Below are 24,170 nucleotides of genomic sequence, written 5' to 3'. Positions count from 1 at the left end.
TAGCTATGTGTGGTGGTGTGCACCTGTAATCCCAGTTACTCAGGAGGCTGAGGCAGGAGAATCACTTGAACCAGGGAGGCGGAGGTTGCAGTGAGCCGACATCCTGCCACTGCACTCCAGCCTGGGTAACAAGAGCAAGGCTCCATCTCCAAAAAAAAAAAAAAAAAAAAAAAAAAAATTAAGTTAAAAAAAAATTCACCAACATCAGGAATAACAATGGGGTAACAACCACCAATGCCAGCAAAATTAACAAAATAATAATAAAATACTATTGGCGGCCGTGTGCAGTGGTGTGCGCCTGTAATCCCAGCACTCTGGGAGGCCAAGGCGGGTGGTTCACCCGAGGACAGGAGTTCAAGACCAGACTGGCCAACATGGCAAGATCCTCTCTCTACTAAAAATAAAAAAATTAGCTGGGCGTGGTGGTGCCTGCCTGTAATCCCAGCTACTTGGGAGGCTGAGGCAGAGAATCACTTGAACCTGTGAGGTGGAGTCTGCAGTGAGCCGAGATCGTGCCACTGCACTCCAGCTTGGGTGACAGAGCAAGACTCCATCTCAAAAATAAATAAATAAATAAATAAATAAATAAATAAATAAATAAATAACTACTATTGGCAATGTTAGTCTAACAGTTTCAGCAACTTGTACAAAGTAGTCTTGGAAAAATAGAGCGCACCAAAATTGACTTAAGTATATAAAAATAGGCTGGGCCCAAGGGCTCAGGCCTATAATCCCAATACTTTGGGAGGATAAGACAGGAGGATAGCTTGAGCCCAGATGTTCAAGACCAGCCTCGGCAACAAAGCGAGACCGCTTGTCTCTACAAAAAATAGAAAAAGAAAAAATATTATCCAGGCATGGTGTGCCTGTGGTCCCACCTGTTCAGGAGGCTGAGGCAGGAGGATCATTTGAACCCGGAGTTTCAAGCTGCAGTGAGCTATGACTGCATCACTGCACTCTCGCATATTGATCTTGGCTCACTGGGCAACAAAGTGATACACTGCTAAAAAAAAAAAAAAGAAAGAGAGAAAGAGAGAAAGAGAGGAAGGGAGGGAGGGAAGACAGAAAAGAGAAAGGAGAGAAAAAGGAATGTCCCTATAATTTTGCCAGAAAACAAATTTATCAGAAATTTTCCCAGAAAAGTTTCAGTTTCTCACGAAGTTCTATATAGAATTCAAAGAAAAATGACATCAAATTTACACAAACTGTTTCATTTTAAGTGACAAGCATAATCCTCAACAAACACCTGACAAAACCACTATAATTCTTAAAGAAACAGAGAATGAAAGTACATGACAAAAATAAAATACATGTCAGGAGATGGACAAGTGAATTTACAGTATCCTAAGAGTTTCAGAGGATTCAGAAAGAGGAAAAAAGTATATAGTAACATTAACTTTTTTTTAAGCTAATAGAGAGGGTAGAATGGAATGAGTGAAACAAACCAGAATAGGAAAGACAAATGCAAAACATGTAATAAGATGGAAGGTTTACACCAGGTGCAGTGGCTCATTCCTGTCATCCCAACACTCTCAAAGCTGAGGCAGGAAGATCACTTGAGCCCGGGACTACAAAGCTACAGTGAGCTAGGATCCTGCTACTTGCACTCCAGCCCGAACAACAGAATGAAAACCTGTCATTTAAAAACAAAACAAAACAAAACAGAAGTTTGGAATAGTGAAGGCCTTTCTAACTAATAACTCAAAATACAGACACCGTGAAAGATTAATAAATTGAACAAAATGAAGTAAAAAACCCATGCATAGTAAAAAAAAAAAAAAAAAGTTTTTTTCAAAAGCACAATATAAATAAAGACTAGCCAGATGGGCAAAAATTAGTCCAACTCATATGAAAACAGCATAATAATATATGAGGGGCTCCTTATGAAAGCTCCAATAAATCACACTAAAAAAATCAACAACTGTGGCTGGGCACGGTGCTCACACCTGCAGTCCCACCACTTTGGGAGGCTGAGGTGGGTGGATCCCGTCTCTACTAAAAATAAAAAAATCAGCCGGGCATGGTGGCCTGCGCCTATAATCCCAGCTATTCGGGTGAGTGAGACAGGGGAGTCCCTTGAACAGGGGAGGCAGAGGCTGCAGTGAGCCAAGATCAAGCCACTACACTCCAGCCTACGTGACAGAGGGAGACCCTGTCTCAAAAAAAAAAAAAAAAAAAAAAAAAAAAAAAAAAAATCAACAACCAAGTCAAAAAGCAGACCACAGAAAAGAACAAATTGCTCTTCAAACTATTAAAAAATGTCAACTTCACTAATACTAACAGAAATGCAAAACTACTGTTGGATATACAAACTTTTACCTGTTGTTAGATTACCAAAGGTATGAAGAACAGCTTTTTTATTCATATATTGGTAAAACTGGGAAAACATATTCGTAAAACTATAGGGAGAATAATTTGGCACTATCTATCAATATTAATTGCAACACTCCTTTGACCCAATGTTTCCACCTATGGAAATTAATAATCCTATAGATATGCTTGTATACAAGCAAATGAAACATATACAAGAGTTAGTCATCAAAGTAGAAAATCAGAAAGTGCATCAACAACTGATCAATTAGATAACATGGTTAAAAAGGAAAAGAAAGCTCTATACTGATAACAGGATAAATTGTTCATGCCGGGTGCGGAGGCTGACGCCTGTAATCTCAGTACTTTGGAAGGCCGAGGCAGTAGGATCATTTGAGGTCAGGAGTTCAACACCAGCCTGGCCAACATCATGAAACCCCATCTCTACTACAAATATAAAAATTGGCTGGGCGTGGTGGCGCATACCTGTAATCCCAGCAACTTGGGAGGCTGAGGCAGGAGAATCGCTTGAGCCCAGAAGGTGGTGGTTGCAGTGAGCTGAGACTGCACTACTGCATTCCAGCCTGGGCGAATGAGCGAAGCTTCAAATAAAAAAAGAAAATTCAAGAAAAAAGAAAAGAAAAATCTCCAAAAACAAAACAAAACAAAACAAGGTAAATTGTTCAGTGAAATAAGTTAAGATGCAGAAGAGTATATAATATTAACCCATTTGTATAAAGATGGAGGGAGTAAACATTTGTCTATTCACATTTGAATATGCAAAAGAAACCTAGAAAGACATGCAAGAAAGTAATAATTACATGGTAGCAGGAATGCTATTGATAAACTGGGCAGATGAGGAAGAGGAGTAACAGGAAGGATTTTGAATATATTTTCAAATTTTGTACAATCTGACTCTATAACATAGTCTGAAAATTAAACCATAAAATATATATAGCTAGCCAAAATCATTGTATTTTTCCCTTTAATCTACTCACACCATTACTCTAGTCAATGGCAAAACTACTTTAGAGGTGGCTACCCAAACTGGAGAAGAGTATAGTAATAATAGCTAAACCTCTCCTTTTTTTAGCTGCCTCATCACATATGCCAGGGTCTAATAAATTCACATGTACACATTTCAGAATAGTACTGAGTTGTACAAAAATATGATTTATCTGACAAAGATAACTAAAAGTGGAGAAGAAAATGAGGAATACACAAGAGTCCATAGGAAAGCACACCAAAACGTGATACAGAAGTCAGCATTTCTTTCTTTCTTTCGTTCTTTTTTTTGTTTGTTTTCTTGAAACAGAGTGTCACTCTCACCAGTGCCAGGGACTGAAGTACAGTGGTATGACCATGGCTCACTGCAGCCTCGACCTCCCAGGCTCAAGTCATCCTCCTGACTCAGCTTCCCAAGTAGCTGGAACTACAGGCGCTTGCCACCATGTGTAACTAAGTCTTTTTATTTTTATTTTTTATATTTACTTTTGCGGAGACCAAGGTCTCCCTATGTTGCCCAGGCTGGTCTCATACTCCTATGCTCCAGTGAGCCTCCTACCTTGGCCTCTCAAAGAGCTGGGATTACAGATGTCGGGAAGCACACCCCGCCTAAAAGTCAACATTTCCTTATATTCAAGCAACAAAGATCCTCAGAGTTAAATAAAATTAATATTCACTAGGAACATCATCTGTCTAGAGATGTACAAAAGAGAAAAAAGAATCTAAAACAACAGATTTTAGGGCTAACAACAACAAAATGTGGCTCATTTTTCAAAAAAAAAATTCCTAACACAAGAAGCTATATCCATTTTCAAAAATAGACTTTTTTTTTTTTTTTTTTTTTTTTTTTGAGACAGCAGGCTAATGGGCAATGGTGCAATCTTGGCTCACTGCAACCTCCACTCCCCGACTTCAAGCGACTCTCCTGCCTCAGCCTCCCAAGTAGCTGGGACTACAGGCACGCACCATCACACCCGGCTAATTTTTCTATTTTTAGTAGAAACCAGGTTTCACTATGTTGGCCAGGCTGGATTCGAACTCCTGACCTCAGGTGATCCACCTCCCTCAGCCTTCCAAAGTGCTAGGATTACAGGTGTGAGCTACCTCGCCCAGACAAAAAAATAAGAATTTTAATTAGAAGTATGTATTTAATAGATCATTCTGCATAAAATATCCAATGCTTGTTTGTACACAAAGTAGAAAAATTGTGAGTCAATACAATAAGGATTCATAAATTATAGCCACTACTGTTAAACATGAGTAGAAAACGCTGTTTAATTTGATGAAATAAAATAAACTGCCAGGTATTTGAAGATACTCCACCGGCCCAGTTTTCAATAAAAATTTTTTCAAGAAATCTCTGCACTTACCCCCATTATCTATTCTTTTTTAGGCTCCATCCTGATGGCGACACAGTTCATATCTCTATGAAAAAGAAAAAAAAAAGAAACAGGTAATGAAGAAACATTTCAGACGATCAAAAACGTAGTATCTTCCCTACAACTTCAAAACTCCTGAAAATGGGAGAGCAGCATTTGTACTAGCTGCCCCCCAAGAATATTTCAGAACTTTCTTCACAAACAGTTGTTCCCGACGACATGTGATCTTCTTCAGAGGACAAGCAATTTTTTTAAAGTACATTTTAGGCAGGGCGCAGTGGCTTACGCCTGTAATCCCAGCACTTTGGGAGGCCGAGGCAGACGGCTCACGAGGTCAGGAAATCGAGACCATCCTGGCTAACATGGTGAAACCCCATCTCTACTAAAATAATAAAAAAATTAGCCGGGCATGGTGGCGGGCGACTGTAGTCCCAGCTACTCGGGAGGCTGAGGCAGGAGAAGGGCAACAACCTGGGAGGTGGAGCTTGCAGTGAGTTGAGATTGGGCAACAGAGTGAGACTCCATCTCAAAAAAAATAAAATAAACAAATAAATAAAGTACATTTTAACTTTTAAACTCCTGCCACAGGCCAGGCGTGGTGGCTCATGCCCGCAATCCCAGAGCTCTGGGAGGCCGAGGCGGGTGGATTACCTGAGGTCGGGAGTTTGAGACCAGCCTGACCAACATGAAGAAACCCCGTCTCTACTAAAAATAAAAAATTAGCCAGGAGTGGCGGAGCATGCCTGTAATCCCAGCTACTGGGGAGGCTGAGGCAGGAGAATTGCTTGAACCCGGAAGGCAGAGGTGGCGGTGAACCAAAATCGTGCCATTGCACTCCAGTCTGGGCAACAAGAGCGAAACTCCACCTAAAAGAAACAAAACAAAACAAAAAACTCCTGCCACAATTTTTTAAATCTCACATTAATGAAAACACAAGAATGCTGGGATTATTTACCTAGGGAGAGGGAGAAAAAATCAAAAAGGTCCTCTCGACACAAGAATGAAGCAAAGCTTTTAACATCTGCCTGTTACCTGTTTACTTCCTGTCCTTTTCTTTGTTTTTTTTTTTTTTTGTGATGGAGTCTCGCTCTGTTGCCCAGGCTGGAGCACAGTGGGGCGATCTCGGCTCACTGCAAGCTCCGCCTCCCGGGTTCATTCTCCTGCCTCAGCCGCCCGAGTAGCTGGGACTACAGGTGCCCGCCACCACGCCCGGCTAAGTCTTTTGTATTTTTAGTAGAGACGGGGTTTCACCGTGTTAGCCAGGATGGTCTCCTTCTCCTGACCTTGTGATCCGCCCGCCTCAGCCTCCCAGAGTGCTGGGATTACAGGTGTGAGTCACGGCGCCTGGCCCTTTACTTCCTGTCTTATGGCCATCTAGGACGACTGCAGTCAAGTAGGTCTGGTTTCTCTTAAAGAGCCAAACTCACGAATTTAGAATTTTAATTTACATGGCAAGAAATGATCTCATGCATGCTGATTTCCCTTCTGAAAGGAATTAGGCTAATCAGCTATTATTGTTCAAACGCAATGGTACTCAAAATTTATTTTAGATCCCTCTCCCTCCCATCCTCAGAATGGAAAAGCAAAAATAAATGTAGAGCCAGTACTTCCGCTTCTTATGAAACACAGTAAGTTTCAATGGCATTGTCTTACTATGAAGAATAAGTTCCTGAAAGTCGCACTTGAGTATTTTTTATATCCCAGTTTGTTTCCAAAAGAGGTTCTGCAGCATACGACATAGTAATAATATAGGCCGGGCACAGCGGATCACATCTGTAATCCCAACACTTGGGAGGCTGAGGTAGGCAGATCGCTTGAGCCCAGGGGTTCGAGACCAGCCTGGGCAATATGGTAAAATCCCACCTCTACAAAAAAAAAAAAAAAAAAAAATTAGTTGGATGTGGTGGTGGCGCACCTGTAGTCCCAGCTGCTCAGCAGGCTGAGGCGGGCAGATCAATTGAGCCCAGAAGGTCGAGGCTCCAGTGAGCCATGATTGCACCACTGCACTCCAGCCTGGATAAGAGAGTGGACCCTATCTCGAAATAAACAAAAAATGTATATATACACACACACACACACACTATATATACACACATACACACAGATACTACATATATATACACACTATATTTGCACACCCTACATATATATATACACTTACATACATATATGAACTACAACAAACAATTAGAGTAGAAAATTAAGTTGAAACAGTTTTAAAAGGACAGAAGGCATAAGCCATAAAAGCCTACTGAGGTCGGGTGCAGTGCCTCACACATATAATCACAGCACTTTGGGAGGCCAAAATGGAAGGACCACTTAAGGTCAGGAGTTCAAGATCAGCCTAAGCAACAAAGTGAGACCTCATCTCTACAAAAAATAATTATTTTAAGAAATAGAGTCTATTGGTAAGGTGCAGTGGCTCATGGCTGGAATTCCAGTACTTTGAGAGGTCGAGGCAAGCAGATCACAAGGTCAAGAGATCGAGACCATCCTGGCCAACATGGTGAAACCCCGTCTCTACTAAAAATACAAAAAATTAGCTGGGTGTGGTGGCACGTGCCTCTAGTCCCAGCTTCTTGGGAGGCTGAGGCAGGAGAATCACTTGAAACTGGAAGGCAGAGGTTGCAGTGAGCCCAGATCGCGCCACTGCACTCCAGCCTGGGCAACAAGAGCTAAACTTCTCAAAAAAAAAAAAAAAAAAAAAAAGAAAGAAAGAAAGAAAAAGAAATTACAGAGCGTATTGATAAAGTTTGGATATTTGTGCCTCCAAATCTCGTGTAAAAATATACTCCCAATGTTGAAGGTGGAGTCTAGCAAAAGGTGTTTGGGTAATGGGGGCAGATCCCTCATGAATGTCTTGGTGTTTTCCTTGTGGTAATGAGTGAGTTTCTTGCTGGTGTTAGTTCACGTGAGATCTGATTGGTAAAAAGAGCCTGCCATCTTGCTCCCTTCTCTCACCATGTGACACTCCTTGTCCCCATTCCCACTCCCCCATGAGTAAAAGTTTCCTCAGCCCAACGGTGTTGGTGTTATGCTTGTACAGCCGACAGAACTGTGAACCAAATAAATCTCTTTTCTTTATATTAATAATCTACCCAGTTTCAGGTATTCCTTTATACCAACACAAAACAGACTAATACCGCTATATTTCTTGCCTTTCAGTATTTCACTCTCCTGATTTTCCTATTACCTCTTTGGCAGCACCTTTCTGATCACCCTATCAAACCTTTAAATGGTGAAGTTCTTCAAGTCTCTGGCCTAAGATGTCATCTTATTTCACGTGAAATACTAGGCAATCTTATTCATTGTCCAAATTTCCATTACTAACTAAATTATAAAAATAAAACAGAGAATCCCAAATTTTATCTATTTGTATCGGTCCTCAGGTTCAGGTATAAAACTCTATATGCTACTTAAACACTTTATTTTATTTTATTTTGAGACAGAGTCTCGCTCTGTTGCCCAGGCTGGAGTGCAGTGGCTCGATCTCGGCTCACTGCAACCTCCACCTCCAGGGTTCAAGCAATTCTCCTGCCTCAGCCTCCCAAGGAGCTGGGATTACAGGTGTGTGCCACCACTTCCATCTAACTTTTTCTATTTTTAGTAGAGATGGGGTTTCGTCATGTTGCCCAGGTTGGTCTCAAACTCCTGGCCTCAAGTGATCCACCGACCTCAGCCTCCTAAAGTGCTAGGATTACAAGTGTGAGCCACTGCACGCAGCCTACATAGACACTTGAAACGCTCCACAATTTATGACAAAACCTGCTCTTCCTGCTCTTTCCATATATTGGTAATGATATTTTCAATGACACATGGCTCATGCAACACACCTAGTATACATAGTCTTTGACCACTTCAAACCTTACTCCCTAACCTTTTTTTTTTTTTTTTTTTTTTGAGATGGAGTCTTGCTCTATCGCCCAGGCTGGAGTACAGTGGCACGATCTTGGCTTAAATCTTGGCTTACTGCAAGCTCCGCCTCCCGGGTTCACACCATTCTCCTGCCTCAGCCTCCCGAGTAGCTGGGACTACAGGCACCCGCCACCATGCCCGGCTAATTTTTTGCATTTTTAGTAGAGACGGGGTTTCACCGTGTTAGCCAGGATGGTCTCGATCTCCTGATCTTGTGATCCGCCTGCCTTGGCCTCCCAAAGTGCTGGGATTACAGGTGTGAGCCACCACGCCCGGCCCTAACCTCACTTTTAATCCATAACTATATTGTGCCCTTCCTCTTCCTCAATACTGGTGAGATCTGCCTATCTCCCTCCATCTCCACTATTACCCTACTTAAAGCCAGCATCGCCTTTCATCAGGACCACTTCAGTCACCTCCTAAATGCAGTAGTTGCCCAGTTATCCATGGGAGAAACGTTCTAAGAACCCCAGTGGATATCTGAAATGACAAATGGTACTGAACACTTGATTCTGTTTTTTGCTATACATACATACCTATAAAAAAGTTTAATTTAGAAATTAGGCACAGTAACAGATTAACAACAATAATAAAATAGAACAGGCCGGCTGTAGTGGCTCAAGCCTATAATCCCAGGACTTTGGGAGGCCAAGGGGGACAGATCACCTCAGGTCAGGAGATCGAGACAAGCCTGGCCAACATGGTGAAACTCCATTTCTACTAAAAAGACAAAAAAATTAGCTGAGTGTGGTGGTGCACACCTGCAGTCCCACCTAAGCAGGAGGCTAAGGCACAAAAAATCAATTGAACCCGGGAGGTTGCAGTGAGCTGAGATCGTGCCACTGTACTCCAGTCTGGGCGACAGAGACTCCACCTCAAAAAAATTTAAAAATTTAAAAAAAAAATTATAACAATTTACTATGAAAAAGTTACGTGAATGTGGTCTCTCTCAAAATACAGTCTGCATAACAACAACCATACACACAGTGGTGGTCCCATGAGATTAAATGGAACTGAACAATTCCTATTGCCTAGTGACATAGTGATGTAATAGCCATAGTAACATGACAGAGCAAATTTTAAACTAAATGTAGTGTACATTAAGTGCACAATGTTTATAAAGTCTATGGTAGTTGTAGCAGTCCGTTCTCTCACTGCTATAAAGAACTACCCAAGACTGGGCAATTTATAAAGATAAGAAGTTTAATTGACTCACAGTTCCACATGGCTGAGAAGGCCTCAGGAAACTTTCAATCACGGTGGGAGGGGAAGCAAGCACGTCTTACATGGCAGCAAGCAAGAGAAAGAGAATCTGTACGTAGGAAAACACTGCCACTTTCAAAACCATCAGATCTCAAGAGAATTCATTCACTGTCACGAGAACAGGATGGGGGAAACTGCCCCCATTATCCAGTCACCTCCCTCCTTCAACACATTGGGATTACAATTCCAGATGAGATTTGGGTGGGGATACACAGCCAAACCCTATCAGTAATGTACAATAATGTCCCAGGCTTTCACATTCACTCACCACTTACTAACTCACTCACCCAGAGCAACTTCTAGTCCTGCAAGCTTCATTCATGGTAAAGTCCTATACAAGTGCGTTTTTTTTTTCTTTCATACCATTATTTTAGCTGTCCCTTTTCTATGTTTAAAAACACAAATACTTACCATTATGTTAAGTTGCTTGCAGGATTCAGTAATGAAGCATACAAGTTTGCAGCCTAGGAGAAATAGGCTATACCTTGTAGCCTAGGTGTGTAGTAGGCTATACAATATAGCTTTGTTTAAGAACATTCTAAGATGATTGTGCAATGACAGAATCACCTAATGAGGTATTTCTAAGAAAATACCTCCTTCCTGCATGACACAACACATGATTCTACCTCACTGTACTCTACTCACCTATTTTCAGAGGTGTTGATCATGGGGAACTAAAATCAAGGAAAGAAAAACCACAGATAATGGAAAATGACCGTAGTCTCTTAATATTCACTCTTAACCAACTATCACCAATCTGCAGAATGAAATTTTCACAAGAAAATGAACTTCAGAAATGGAAATCCAAATGCACCACTGCCCACTTAAAAACACTTCAATAGGCCGGGCACCGTGGCTCAAACCTGTAGTCCCAGCATTTTTGGAGGCTGAGGCGGGCAGATCACGAGGTCAAGAGATCGAGACCATCGTGGCCAACATGGTGAAAACCCATCTCTACTAAAAATACAAAAATCATCTGGGTGTGGTGGTGTGCACCTGTAGTCCCAGCTACTCGGGAGGCTGTGGCAGGAGGATGGCGTGAACCCAGGTGGAGGACGTTGCCTGAGCCGAGATTACACCACTGCATTCCAGCCTGGCAACAGAGTGAGACACTGTCTCAAAAACAAAAACAAAAAGAAAACAAAACAAGAAAACCACTTCAATAGTTTCCCCATATCATATAACCCTTTCTTACCTCCACAACCTTCCCTCCTTCCGACATTTCACTTTATGGGCAACACTGGCTTTTTCTTCTTTCAATTCTATAAATTCTACAGAGCTCATTCCCACTTCAAAGGCTTTTAACGGGTTGTTTTTACTCTAAACGGAATATTATTATTCACTGTACCCTCTTTTGCAGCTGGATAACTTCTGTGCATCCCTCTGGTCCTTGCTTAAAGTCACTTCATCAAAGACAATGTCTCTGAATCTCCAGATGAGGTCAGGTGCCATATGATGATTTACCTATGCTTCCTTCTTGGGATATATTACAATTACAATTAACTATTTATGCAATTAAGTTAACTCCTCTGCTAGATTATAAGCTCCATTTTATGGCTGTAGCTGCCCCTAACATCAGGCACAGTCTCTAGGCACAGTAACTCAAAAACTACATGATGAAGGGATAAAAGGAACAAAACTACAAACATCCCATCGCTGCTATAACAAAGAAAGAAAAAAGAAAGAAAAATTTTAATTTTCAAAAATAGGCCAGATTCGATGGCTCATGCCTGTAATTCCAGCATTTTGGGAGGCCAAGGCGGGCGGGCGACATAAGGTCAGAAGTTCAAAACAAGCCTGGCGAACATGGCGAAACCCCATCACTACTAAAAATACAAAACCTAGGCTGGGCACAGTGGCTCATACCTATAATCCCAGCAGTTTGGGAGGCCAAGGCAGGTAGATCACAAGGTCAAGAGATCGAGACCATCCTGGCCAACATGGTGAAACCCCATCTCTATAAAAAATACAAAAATTAGCTGGGTATGGTGGTGCATGCCTGTAGTCCCAGCTACTAGGAGGCTGAGGCAGGAGAATCACTTGAACCTAGGAGGCGGAGGTTGTAGTGAGCTGAGATTACACCACTGCACTCCAGCCTGGTGACAGTGCAAGACTCCATCTCAAAAAAAAAAAAAAAAAAAAAAAAAAAAAAATTTAGCCAGGCGTGGTGGCAGGCACCTGTAATCCCAGCTACTCAGGAGGCTGAGCCACGAGAATCACTTCAACCTGGGAGGTGGAGGCTGCAGTGAGGCGAGATCTCACGCCACTGCACTCCAGCCTGGGTGACAAAGACTCTGTCAAAAAAAAAAAAAAACAAAAAACTCAACATTCATTTTTATATAATTTCGATGACACCATAATCCTATTCTTTTGGACAGCAATTAAGCAATAAGAATTGAGAAAACCTTCTAGAGAGCCAAAGCAAATAATATAAGATACAGCATTTATAAATTACCTTTGTGTCTTTTAACATTTATATACTTTATCTTCAAGACACGAAAATATATGTACAAAGATATTTTATATAACCACTTACAACCATAAAACTTTTATAAAAGTCTGGCCGCTGCAGTGGCTCTCACTTGTAATCCCAGGACTTTGGGAGGCTGAGGCGGGTGGATCACTTGAGGTTAGGAGTTCAAGAACAGCCTAGGCAACATGGTAAAACCCCATGTCTACTAAAAATACAAAAAATTCATTGGACGTATTTACTATTAGCAATTTAAATCCAACAATATATAAGAAGAATAGGCCAGTTGCGGAGGCCCACACGGATTACGAAAGTAATCCCAGCACTTTCGGAGGCCAAGGAGGGAGGATCATTTGAGGTCAGGAGACCTGCCTGGCCAACATGGTGAAACCCTGTCTCCAAAAAAGAAAACTAACTGAGCAGGGTGGCATGTGCCTGTAATCCCAGCTACTTGGGAGGCTGAGGCAGGAGAATCACTTGAACCCAAGAGGCGGAGGTTATAGTGAGCAGAGATTGCACCACTGTACCCATCTCCAAAAATAATAATAATAATAATAATACACCATGACACCAAATGGCATTTAGTATATAACATTTGAAAATAAAACAATGAAATTTACATTAATATCTTTAAATATATAGCATTATCTCAATAGATACAGAAAAAGCTTTTGAGAAAACTCAATATGCATTCATGACATAAACCCTCAAGAAGCGAGGGCTAGACCTTACTCAACTTTGTATTCTCCATGGCATGGCATGACTATTCCTCTTGGGGTCTGTGACTATAACTATCTTTTCAATAGGAGTCACAGTGGCTTCTGTTGGCCTTGTCATATCTAAATAGTAATAAAACCTATATTTGAAAACAATCTGATAAAGTTCATCAATAAAACCCCTACAGCTGACTTATAATTAATGGTGTAACACTGAAAGCTATCCTTGAAGAATGAAAACAAGATTAAGTCCATTCTCTAAGGGAAGAGAAGAAAAGGAATTACAACGGGAAAAAAGAGAGAAAACTGTTTTATGACAATCATCTATTAGAAAATCTAAGAAATCTACCTAAAAAACTAGTAGAATTAATAGGACTTAAGTAAGGTTGTAAGAAACAGGTTAATATACAAAAATTCAATTTCCAACCAAAAATTAGAAAATGTTATAATACTTTATAATTGCTGAAAAATGTATTTAATATTTTAAAATACAAATAGCATCAAAAAAGGACCAAATACTTAAAAATAAAAATAATTTTAGGCCAGGCGTGGTGACTCATGCCTGTAATCCCAGCACTTTGGGAGGCTGAAGCAGGTAGATCATTTGAGGTCAGGAGTTGACCAGCCTAGCCAACACAGTGAAATCCCATCTCTACTGAAATTATAAAAATTAGCTGGGCTTAGCGGTACATGCCTGTAATCCCAGCTGCTTGGGAGGCTGAGGCAGGAGAATTATTTGAACCCAGGAGATGGAGTGAGCCAAGACTGTGCCACTGCATTCCATTTAGGCAACAGAGTGAGACTCCGTCTCAACAAAAGGAAAAAAAATAAGTAATTTTAAAAACAGACCAAAGGCTAAAAGCAACAAACAACTGCTCAGGCAAAACAAAAAAGACCTAATAAATGGAGAGATATACTATACTAATGATTAAGACTCAATGGTTGTCAAGATGTCAGTTCTCCTTAAACTGATCAGCAGATTCAAGACAATTACAATCATGATCCCATCAGCCTTTTTTGGAGAAGAGAGAAAAGAGATTATTAAAATTGATACGGAAATGTGAAGGACGTAGAATATGCAGAACTTCGAAAAAGAAGAAAAAGGTTTAAGGACTTGCAATTCTGACTTCAAGACAATATCAAGTTACAAAATAATCAGAATACTCTAACTGAGCTAGACAAACAGATTTTTGGAGCAGAAGGAAGATTTCTGAAAGAGATCCCACTTATGCAGCCACAGGATGTTCCCAAAGCAACCCAGCGAGAAAAGGAGACTCTTTTCAACTAATGGTGAAAAACAACTGGACAGCCATATGCAAAAAACTCAAACCTACAAAAATAACTGCAGATGCATCACAGACCTAATACAAATTAGCAAAAGCAAAACCTTTAGAGGAAATCAAGGAAACTACCTTCATGACTTCGAGGTTAGGCAAAAGTGTCTTAGCTCACAGTAAGCAATAACTACAAAAGAAAACATTGATAAATTAAATTTATCAGATATAAGTATTTCTGCTCATCAAAAGGTACAGTTAAAATAAATAGGTAAACCACATAGACTTGAGGAAAGTATTTACAAAACATTTATCTAACAAAGGATGAGTATTTAGGACATAGAAAACACCTTCTGCAACTCAAACAGATGAAAAAAAGAAAACAAAGAACACTAAAGGCTAAATGAACAAACTCATCACCAATGAGAGCACACAAATCGTCAACACATGAGCTAAAATGTGCTCAATATCACCAGTTCTCATGAAAAGGTAGATTGAAACCACAATGATACTACTTCCGGTCAAGACGGCATGAATAAGGGGACCAGATTTAGTCTCCTTGCATGAAATAATAAAAATCTAATAAAATGAATGAAACAACAACACTGAAGATATTGGACAAGTAACAAAAGACAGTGATCCCTGGAAGACAAAAACAAACGGGCTGCAGGCGTGCCCAGCTTACTGCCTCGAGAGTTTCCAGGTCGTGGAACAGGGAGGAGGAACCCAGGCAGAGCATGTGGTCTCCCCAAGTTGAGGAAATGAAGCTGGAAGTCCAAGGAGACCAAGGTGCCTAGAGCTCACAAGGGAGACCAGCACTGAGTAGACAGCTGAAGAGAGAGACAGAGAGAAATGAAGAGATCTACAAAGGCTCACCCTAGAACTTTTGGTTGAATGACAAATCAGCACTTGCAATGTAAAGGAACTATCCAAGGGCAAGGTGAGAAATCACCAAAAGAATTAGAGGTAATAGCATCCAGAACGGACATAAGGATGTGAATAGTACCCGTACCCAAAATGCAAAAGCAAATGATGTGATGTAATTTATATCACATTGGAGATATGACATCGGAGTACTAGGAAAGAAAAGGCTTCAGAAGGAGGAAAAAATTAACCCTAAACACAGCCCTGGTCCAGTCAAAGAAAACATAAAAGACCCAACAGAAAGAAACTGTTTTCAAGCAACTGAATACTACTACAGAACAAAGTCCACAAATATTTTTAAAAGGCAAGCAAAACTAGAGAAATGAGAAAACAAGGTAAAATTCCCACTGGTTAAAAAGTCAATCAAAATGTATAAGACTTACATAGAAGCAGGAAATTACACCCCACAATGAAACAAAAAAACAAACCAATTTTGAAATGAAACAGAAAATAGAATTAGTACACAAGTCCTTTAAAACAATTATGATGCTATTTCATGTGATCAGAAGGTTAGAACAAACAAGTAAAAATATGAAATATTTTTAAAATTTGAACTTCTAAAGATGAAAAATTACAAAGTCTAAGATGAAAAATACACTTTGAAATTTACAACACGTGAAACCAAACTTACTAACCTAAATGAAACAGAAAAAAAAAACACTAAAAAATGTAATATGTGATAATTGAAATAACTTCAAGAGGCCAAACATACTTGTAACCAGAGCCAGAAAACAGGAGATAATATAGAAAAAAAAAACTTTAGAAATGATGGCCAAAAACTTTCACGTTTGATGGAAATCATAGGCATATATAACACAGCGCTCTATTAATCAACTATCAGTCATTAGAAACATGAAGAAAAGTGGCTGAGTGCAGTGGCTCACGCCTATAATCCCAGCACTCTGGGAGGCCGAGATGGGAAAATCTCTTCAGGCCAGGAGTTTGAGACCAGTGTGGGCAACACTGCAGAACACCGTCTCTTAAAAAAACAAAACAAAACAAAACAAAACACACACACACACACACACGAAACATGGCCGGGCCCTGTGGCTCACACCTGTAATCCCAGCACTTTGGGAGGCCGAGGCCAGCAGGTCACCTGAGGTCAGGAGTTCGAGACCAGCCTGACCAACATGGACAAACCCTGTCTCTACTAAAAATACAAATATAGATAGGCATCGTGGTGCATGCCAGTAATCCCAGCTACTTGGGAAACTGAGGCAGGAGAATTGCTTGAACCACGGAGACGGAGATTGCAGTGAGCCGAGATTGTGCCACTGCACTCCAGCCTGGGCAACAAGAGGGAATCTCCGTCTCAAAAAAAAAAAAAAAACAAAACAAAAACCACACACACAAAAATTAGCCACGGGTAGTGGTACACACTTGTGGTCCTTCCAGCTAAGGCAGGAGGAGGTTGAGGCCATAGTGAGCCATGATTGTGACCCTGCACTCCAGCCCAGGCGATAGAGTAAAAGTGTATCTCCAAAAAATAAGGTAAACCACGACCAAAATGACTAAAATCAGAAATTAAAATTCTAATGCAGCCAAAGAAAAAGATCTTATTACACACTAAAAAATCAAAAGAAAGTTGAAATCGTTATAATACTATCATGTAAAGTAGACAAAAATAAAAATTTTATGAGGAAAAAAGAGCATCATTTTATAAACATTAAGGGTTTAATTCATCAAGAACACATGCAAACCCTAAACATTTATTTACCTATTAATAACAGAGCTTCAAAATAAATAAAGCAAAAATGAAAGTACGAACTGTAAGAAGAAATGAAAGAATCTACAATTTATTTTTATTTATTTATTTATTTATTTTTTTGAGACGGAGTCTCGCTGTGTCGCCCAGGCTGGATTGCAGTGGCCGGATCTCAGCTCACTGCAAGCTCTGCCTCCCGGGTTTACGCCATTCTCCTGCCTCAGCCTCCCGAGTAGCTGGGACTACAGGCGCCCGCCACCTCGCCCGGCTAGTTTTTTGTATTTTTTAGTAGAGACAGGGTTTCACCGTGTTAGCCAGGATGGTCTTCATCTCCTGACCTTGTGATCCACCCGTCTCCGCCTCCCAGAGTGCTGGGATTACAGGCTTGACCCACCGCTCCCAGCCAGAGTCTACAATTATATTTTGAAATTTCAGCAAACCTCTCTATGTGATAGAACCAGGTCAGGCGTGGCGATTCACACCTGTTATCCCTGAACTTTGGGAGCCCGAGACAAGATTGCTTGAGCACAGGAGTTCAAGACCCACCTGAGCAACACAGGGAGACCCTGTCTCTACAAAAAGATTTTAAAAAACTAAGTGGGTGGGCCGGGCGTGTCGGCTCACATCTGTAGTCCCAGCACTTTGGGAGCCTGAGGCAGGCGGATCACCTGAGGTCAAGAATTTGAGTCCAGCATGGCCAAAATGGTGAAACCCCGTCTCTACTAAAAATACAAAAATTAGCTGGGCGTGGTGGCGTACAACAGTAATCCTAGCTACTCGGGAGGCTGAGGTAGGAGAATCGCTTGAACCCAGGAGGCGGAGGTTGCAGTGAGCAGAGATCGCGCCATTGCACTCCAGCCTGGGCGACAGAGCGAGATTCCATCTCAAAAAAAAAAAAAAATTTTTTTGCTAGGTGTGGTAGCATACGCCTGTAGACCCAGCTACTGGGGAGGCTGAGGTGGGAGGATCACTTGAGCCCAGGGGGTGGAGGCTCAGTGAGCTATGATTGTGCATGTCACTGCACTCCAGCCTAGGTGACAGAGCGACATCATGTTCAAAACAAAGGAATGATAATCATAATAACAGTTCCAGTAGACAGAGAATGAGTAAGGATACAGAAACTTGAATAACATCATTAAGCAAACTGACCTAACTATAGAATACTCTGCACAAACTACCAGAATACAAATTCTGTTCAAGTGCATTTGGAACACTTACCAAGATATACTATATTAGAACCAGAAAAACAACTCTTGGTAAATTTAAAAGGTTTCAGGTCTTATCACGAGTTTTTTTCTTACCACTGTGTTATTAATTTAGCAATCAGTGACAGAAAAAAAAATCAATAGACAATCCCGATATTTGGAATCAAAACATACTTTTAAAATAACCAATGGGGACCGGGAGCGGTGGTTCACGCCTGTAATTCCATCACTTTGGGAGATCGAGGCAGGTGGATCACAAGGTCAGGAGTTCAAGACCAGTGTGGCCAAGATGGGGAAACTCCGTCTCTACTAAAAATACGAAAGTTAGCCGGGCATGGTAGCAGGCACCTGTAACCGTAGCTACTCAGGAGGCTGAGGCAGAGAATTGCTTGAACCCAGGAGGTGGCGTTTGCAGTGAGCCAACATCGCAGCCGCTGCACTCCAGCCTGAGCGACAGAGCAAGAATCTGTCTCAAAATATAAAATAAATAAATTAATTAATTAAATAAAATAACCAACGGGTAAAAAAAAAAAAAAGACAAAAGTATCAAGTATTTTTAAGACAGTTAAAGCAGTAATTGAGAGAGAAATTTATACAATTACACGACTGTATTAGAAAAGAAACAAATCAGTGACTTCATCTTTTCCTTAAGAAACTAGAAGAGCAAAAGAAAGATCGAGCAGAAGTCAATGAAACAGAAACAGAAAAATCGGGCACACTCAATGAAATCAAAGGTTAGACTTACACTTCTGGGAGGATGGAACGGACATACTTTTCCCTATTCCTCCCACTAAGTACAAATTTAAAAAGTGAATATTATAAATGAAACGAATATTCTCTGAAAGGTGGAGAGAAGGCAAATTAGTTCAGGATCACAAGACACAAGGCACAGTATAGCAGTAAATTCCCTGGGTATTCTTCTTGACTAATGTATCCTACTCCTGGAATGCAAGAAGTGAGTACATCAGGAACACCGATGGGCACAGACCAATACAATTCCCAACAGGGCCGGGCGCGGTGGCTCACGCCTATACTCCCAGCACTTCGGGAGGCCGAGGCGGGTGGATCACCTGAGGTCAGGAGTTGGAGACCAGCCTGGCCAACATGGCAAAATGCCGTCTCCACTAAAAATAAAAATTAGCCAGGCGTGTTGGCCGGCGCCTGTAATCCCAGCTACCCCGGAGGCTGAGGCACGAGAACCGCTTGAATTCGGGAGGCGGAGGTTGCAGTGAGCAGAGATCGCGCCGCTGCACTCCAGTCTGGGTGAAAGAGATTGTTTCCAAAAAAAAAAAAAAAAAAAAAAAAGAAGCCCCAACGAAAACCTTCTCTCTCCGGACCAAATTACCAGTAAAGTGGTATGTTCACCAGAAAGAAAACTTTTGAAGAAGAACTGCTCTAATCCAGCATAACACCACAGAAAACCTAGCCCCACCCATACCAGCAATGATCACACGGGGAACCTAGATATCCACCCTCATGAGACTGTCATGAAAACAATCCAAGATTCCCACAGGTGGTGTCAGAGCAAATTAAGCAGGGCACTGGAACTTTCATTCCAAATGCTAGTTAATGAGCATCCTCTCCCCACCGTGTCAGTGGAGAAACGTGGGGAAGCCTGGCCTTCACCACCATCTGCCAGTAATAGGGCATCCCTCCCTGTTCCCACTGGAGCGGTAGCAGAGAAGACCTAGGAGAGAGTCAGGACTTTCACCCACACACAGTAACAAATGAGGCCACATCCACCACGGAGATCAGGCAGGTGGGGAGCCACGACTTCCACCTCTGCAAAGAACTAAAAGGGAGGCCGGGCGCGGTGGCTCACGCCTGTAATCCCAGCACTTGGGAGGCCGAGGCGGGCGGATCACGAGGTCAGGAGATGGAGACCATCCTGGCTAACACGGTGAAACCCCATCTCTAAGAAAAATACAAAAAAATTAGCTGGGCGTGGCGGCGGGCGCCTGTAGTCCCAGCTACTCGGGAGGCTAAGGCAGGAGAATGGCGTGAACCCAGGAGGCGGAGCTTGCAGTGAGCCGAGATCGGGTCACTGTACTCCAGGCTGGGTGACAGAGGGAGACTCCGTCTGAAAAAAAAAAAAAAAAAGGAACTAAAAGGGAGTTTACCTCAAACGTCAACATAGACAAGGTAGAGAACCTGAACTTCATCCCCTACGTGGCTTAACAAGGTGGCACCAACACTCTACCCCTGTTAGATCAGTGTAAGAGTTAAAACAGTTGTTTAAGCTGCATAGTCTCATGACAACACAAAAATGTGCAGGTTTCAATCAAAAGTTATTTGTGATACCAAAAAGACACCAAGAATTGGGAAGATTTCAAATTGAATGGAAAAAGGCAATAAACAAATGCAAACATCGATATATCTTATTTCTAATATCTCACAGATATTAGAAATAAGAATCAGAATTAACTGAAAAAAACTTTTTTTGTTTGTTTGTGGTTGTTTTTTGTTTGTTTTTGGAGATGGAGTCTTGTTCCGTTGCCTAAGCGGGAGCGCACTGGCATGATCTCAGCTCACCTCCCAAATTCAAGCGATTTTCCTGCCACAGTCTCCTGAGTAGCTGGGATTACAGGTGCCGCTATCTCGCCTGGCTAATGTTTGTGTTTTTAGTAGAGACGGGCTTTTGCCATGTTGGCCAGGCTGATTTCAAACCCTGACCCCAGGTGACTAACCCATCTTGGCCTCCCCAAAATAATGCCGGACACGGTGGCTCATGCCTGTAATCTCATCACTTTGGGAGGCTGAGGTGGGTGGATTACCTTAGGTCGGGAGTTCGAGAGCAGCCTGACCAACATGGACAAACTCCATCTCTACTAAAATTAGCCGGTGTGGTGGCACATGCCTGTAATCCCAGCTACTTAGGAGGCTGAGGCAGGAGAATCGCTTGAACCTGGGAGGCGGAGTTTGCGATGAGCCGAGATCGTGCCACTGCACTTCAGCCTGGGCAACAAGAGCAAAACTTTGTCTCAAAAAAGAAGAAAAAATAATTCAATGGAACAAATATCCAAACAATATCAACGAACTAAAATAAACAGATATAAAACACAATAAAGAAAAATGGTTTTGGCATAGTGAATTGGGGTAGAAAAAAAAAATACAAGAAAAATGGAATTCCAAAAATGTTCAAGTAACCCAAAAGAAAGCAGGAAAAAGAGCAATCAAAAAACAAAAACTTAAAAGAGGCATGGTGGCTGAGGCCTGTAATTCTAGCTAAAAATACAAAAATTAGCTGGGCATGGTGGCACATGCCTGTAATCCCAGTTACTTGGGAGACTGAAGCACAAGAACTGCTTGAACCCGGGAGGCAGAGGTTGCAGTAGGCCAAGACTGAGCCACTACACTCCAGCCTGGGCAAGAGTAAGACTTTGTCCCCCCACGTCCCCCCCAAATAAATGGGACTCTGACAACATCTGTAACTATGTAAATGCCCCAAATACCTAAATACAGCAAATAAAAGACAAAAACTGGCCAGGTGCAGTGGCTCACGACCGTAATCCCAGCACTTTGGGAGGCCGAGGAGAGCAGATCACTTGAGGTTTGGTGTTCGAGACCAACCTGGCCAACATGGTGAAAACCCGTCTCTAGTAAAAATACAAAAAAAAAAAAAAAAAAAAAAAAAAAAAAATTTAGCCAGGCGTAGTGGTAGGCACTTGTAATAGCTACTCCGGAGGCTGAGGCAGGAGAATCATTTGAACCCACTAGGTGGAGGTTGTAGTGAGCCAAGGTCATACCACTGCACTCCACCCTGGGTGACAGAGCGATACTCCGTCTCAAAAAAAAAGACAGATTGACAAACTGGATTTTAAAAACTAACCTAAAGCCAAGCATGGTGGCTCACGCCTATAATGCCAGAGCTTTGAGAGGCCATCACAGGAGGGTCTCTTGAGCCCAGGAGTTCGAGACCAGGCTGGGCAACATAACAAGACCTCGTCCCTACAAATAATAAAAAATTAGCCAGGTGTGATGGTGCACATGTGTGGTCCCAATTACTTGGGAGGCTGAGGTGGGAGAACTGTTTGAACCCAGGAGGCGGAGGTTGCAGTGCGCCAAGATTCTGCCATTGCACTCCAGTCTGGGCAACAAGAGCGAAACTCCACGTCAAAAAAAAAGAAAAAAGAAAGAAAAAACAAACAAAACAAGTATATATAAGTCAGCAATGAAGACGATGCAGGACTTCTACACAGAAAAATCAGAAAACTTTTCTGAAATAAACTGAAGACAACATAATAAATGGAAAGACATTTCATGTTCTTGGACTGCAACACCTCAGTGTTGCTATGAAGTTCCTACTCCAAAGCAATCTACGCATTTAATCAAATCCCTGTCAAAATCCCAAGAATGCTTTTTTGCAGAAATAAAAAAAAAATACATTCCAAAACTCACATAGAATCTCAAGGGACCTCAAATAGTCAAAACAATCTTGAAAAGGAAGAATAAATTTGAAGACATCACACTTCCTGATTTCAAAACTTCCTACAAAGCTACAGTAATCAAAATAGTGTTGCCAGCTGTGGTGGCTCATGCCTGTAATCCCAGCACTTTGGGAGGCCGAGGTGGGTGGATCACCTGAGGTCGGGAGTTTCAGACCAGCCTAACCAACATGGAGAAATCTTGTCTCTGCTAAAACTACAAAAATTAGCCAGGCGTGGTGGTGCATGCCTGTAATCTTAGCTACTCGGGAGTCTGAGGAAGGAGAATCGCTTGAACCCAGGAGGCAGAGGTTGCAGTGAGCAAAGATCAGGCCACTACACTCCAGCCTGGGCAACAAGAGTGAAACTTCACCTCAAAAAGATAAATAAATAAAATAAAAAACAGTGTTGTACTGGCATAAAAACAGAGCACTGAAAGAGAATAGAGAGTTCAGAAATAAACTCTCCCTTATATGGGGAAGTGATTTGCAACAAAGTGCCAGGATCATTCCGTGGGAAAGAGTCTTTTCAACAAATAATGCTGGGAAAACTGGATTATCTACATGCAAAAGAATGTAGGTGGACACTTACTTTACACCACACACAAAAATTGACTCAAAATGGATCGAAGATCTAAACATAAGAGCTACAACTGGGCCAGGCATGGTGGGTCACACCTGTAATCCCAGCACTTTTGGAGGTTGAGGCAGGTGGATCATGAGGTCAGGTGATCGAGACCATCCTGGCTAACACGGTGAAACACCCTCTCTACTAAAACTACAAAAAAACTATCCAGGCGTGGCGGCAGGCGCCTGTAGTCCCGGCTACTTGGGAGGCTGAGGCAGGAGAATGGCGTGAACCCGGGAGGTGGAGCTTGCAGTGAGCTGAGATCGCACCACTGCACTCCAGCCTGGGTGACAGAGGGAGACTCCGTCTCAAAAAAATAATAAAAAATAAAAATAAAAGTAAAAATGTCAACAAAGTTGCTCAACTATAACAGAAAAAGAAAGCTTACAAGAGAATGTAGAGCTCATAATTTTTAGTGTTCGTTAGAGAAATGCTTTAAATGGACTGAAAATCCTGAAAAACTGCTTGAATCATAAAGAATCTATGAAATATTATGGAAGCATTTTCTAGCTTGTTTTTGAAACCTCTGAAAAAAACCTCCTCATGTATCAATACAAGCTAACCTGCTACACAGAAATAAAAAGAAAACTATGGGTGCGGTGGCTCAGGTCTAAAATCCCATCACTTTTGGAGGTCGAGGCAGGCAGATCATGAGGTCAGCAGTTCGAAGCCAGCCTGGCCAACATGGTGAAACCCCCTCTCTACTAAAAATACAAAAATTAGGCAGGCATGGTGGTGCACACCTGCAATCCCAGCTCCTTGGGAGGCTGAGGCAGGAAAATAGCTTGAACCTCAGAGGCAGAGTTTGCAGTGTGCCAAGATCACATCACTGCACTCTAGCCTGGGACTGAGCGAGACTCTCTCTCAAAAAAAAAAAAAAAAAAAAAAAGAAAAGAAAAGAAAAAGAAAAAGAAAACTATACATTTTATTACATGTATACATTTGTCTTT

The 24,170-nt window shown here is 41.7% G+C and overlaps 1 long non-coding RNA gene across 2 annotated transcripts in view; it reads right to left on the bottom strand.

Moving 5' to 3' along the window:
- Positions 1–24,170, bottom strand: part of LOC139359577 (uncharacterized) — a 43,634-nt gene that overhangs the window by 8,605 nt on the left and 10,859 nt on the right. The window contains exons 3-4 of one of the 2 annotated variants that reach the window (XR_011615654.1): positions 4,686–4,740; positions 1,056–1,633 (exon numbers count right to left, since the gene is read on the bottom strand). This is a non-coding gene — a long non-coding RNA (uncharacterized lncRNA). Of the gene's footprint in view, positions 1–1,055; positions 1,634–4,685; positions 4,741–24,170 lie in introns of those variants that run through there. The other variant, XR_011615653.1, reaches the window with a different exon arrangement.

The sequence above is a fragment of the Macaca nemestrina genome, chromosome 17, assembly GCF_043159975.1.
Source record: "Macaca nemestrina isolate mMacNem1 chromosome 17, mMacNem.hap1, whole genome shotgun sequence".
Lineage (NCBI taxonomy): Eukaryota > Metazoa > Chordata > Mammalia > Primates > Cercopithecidae > Macaca > Macaca nemestrina.
Note: the sequence above shows the minus strand (reverse complement) of the source record. Positions and strands in the feature narration are given on the sequence as shown.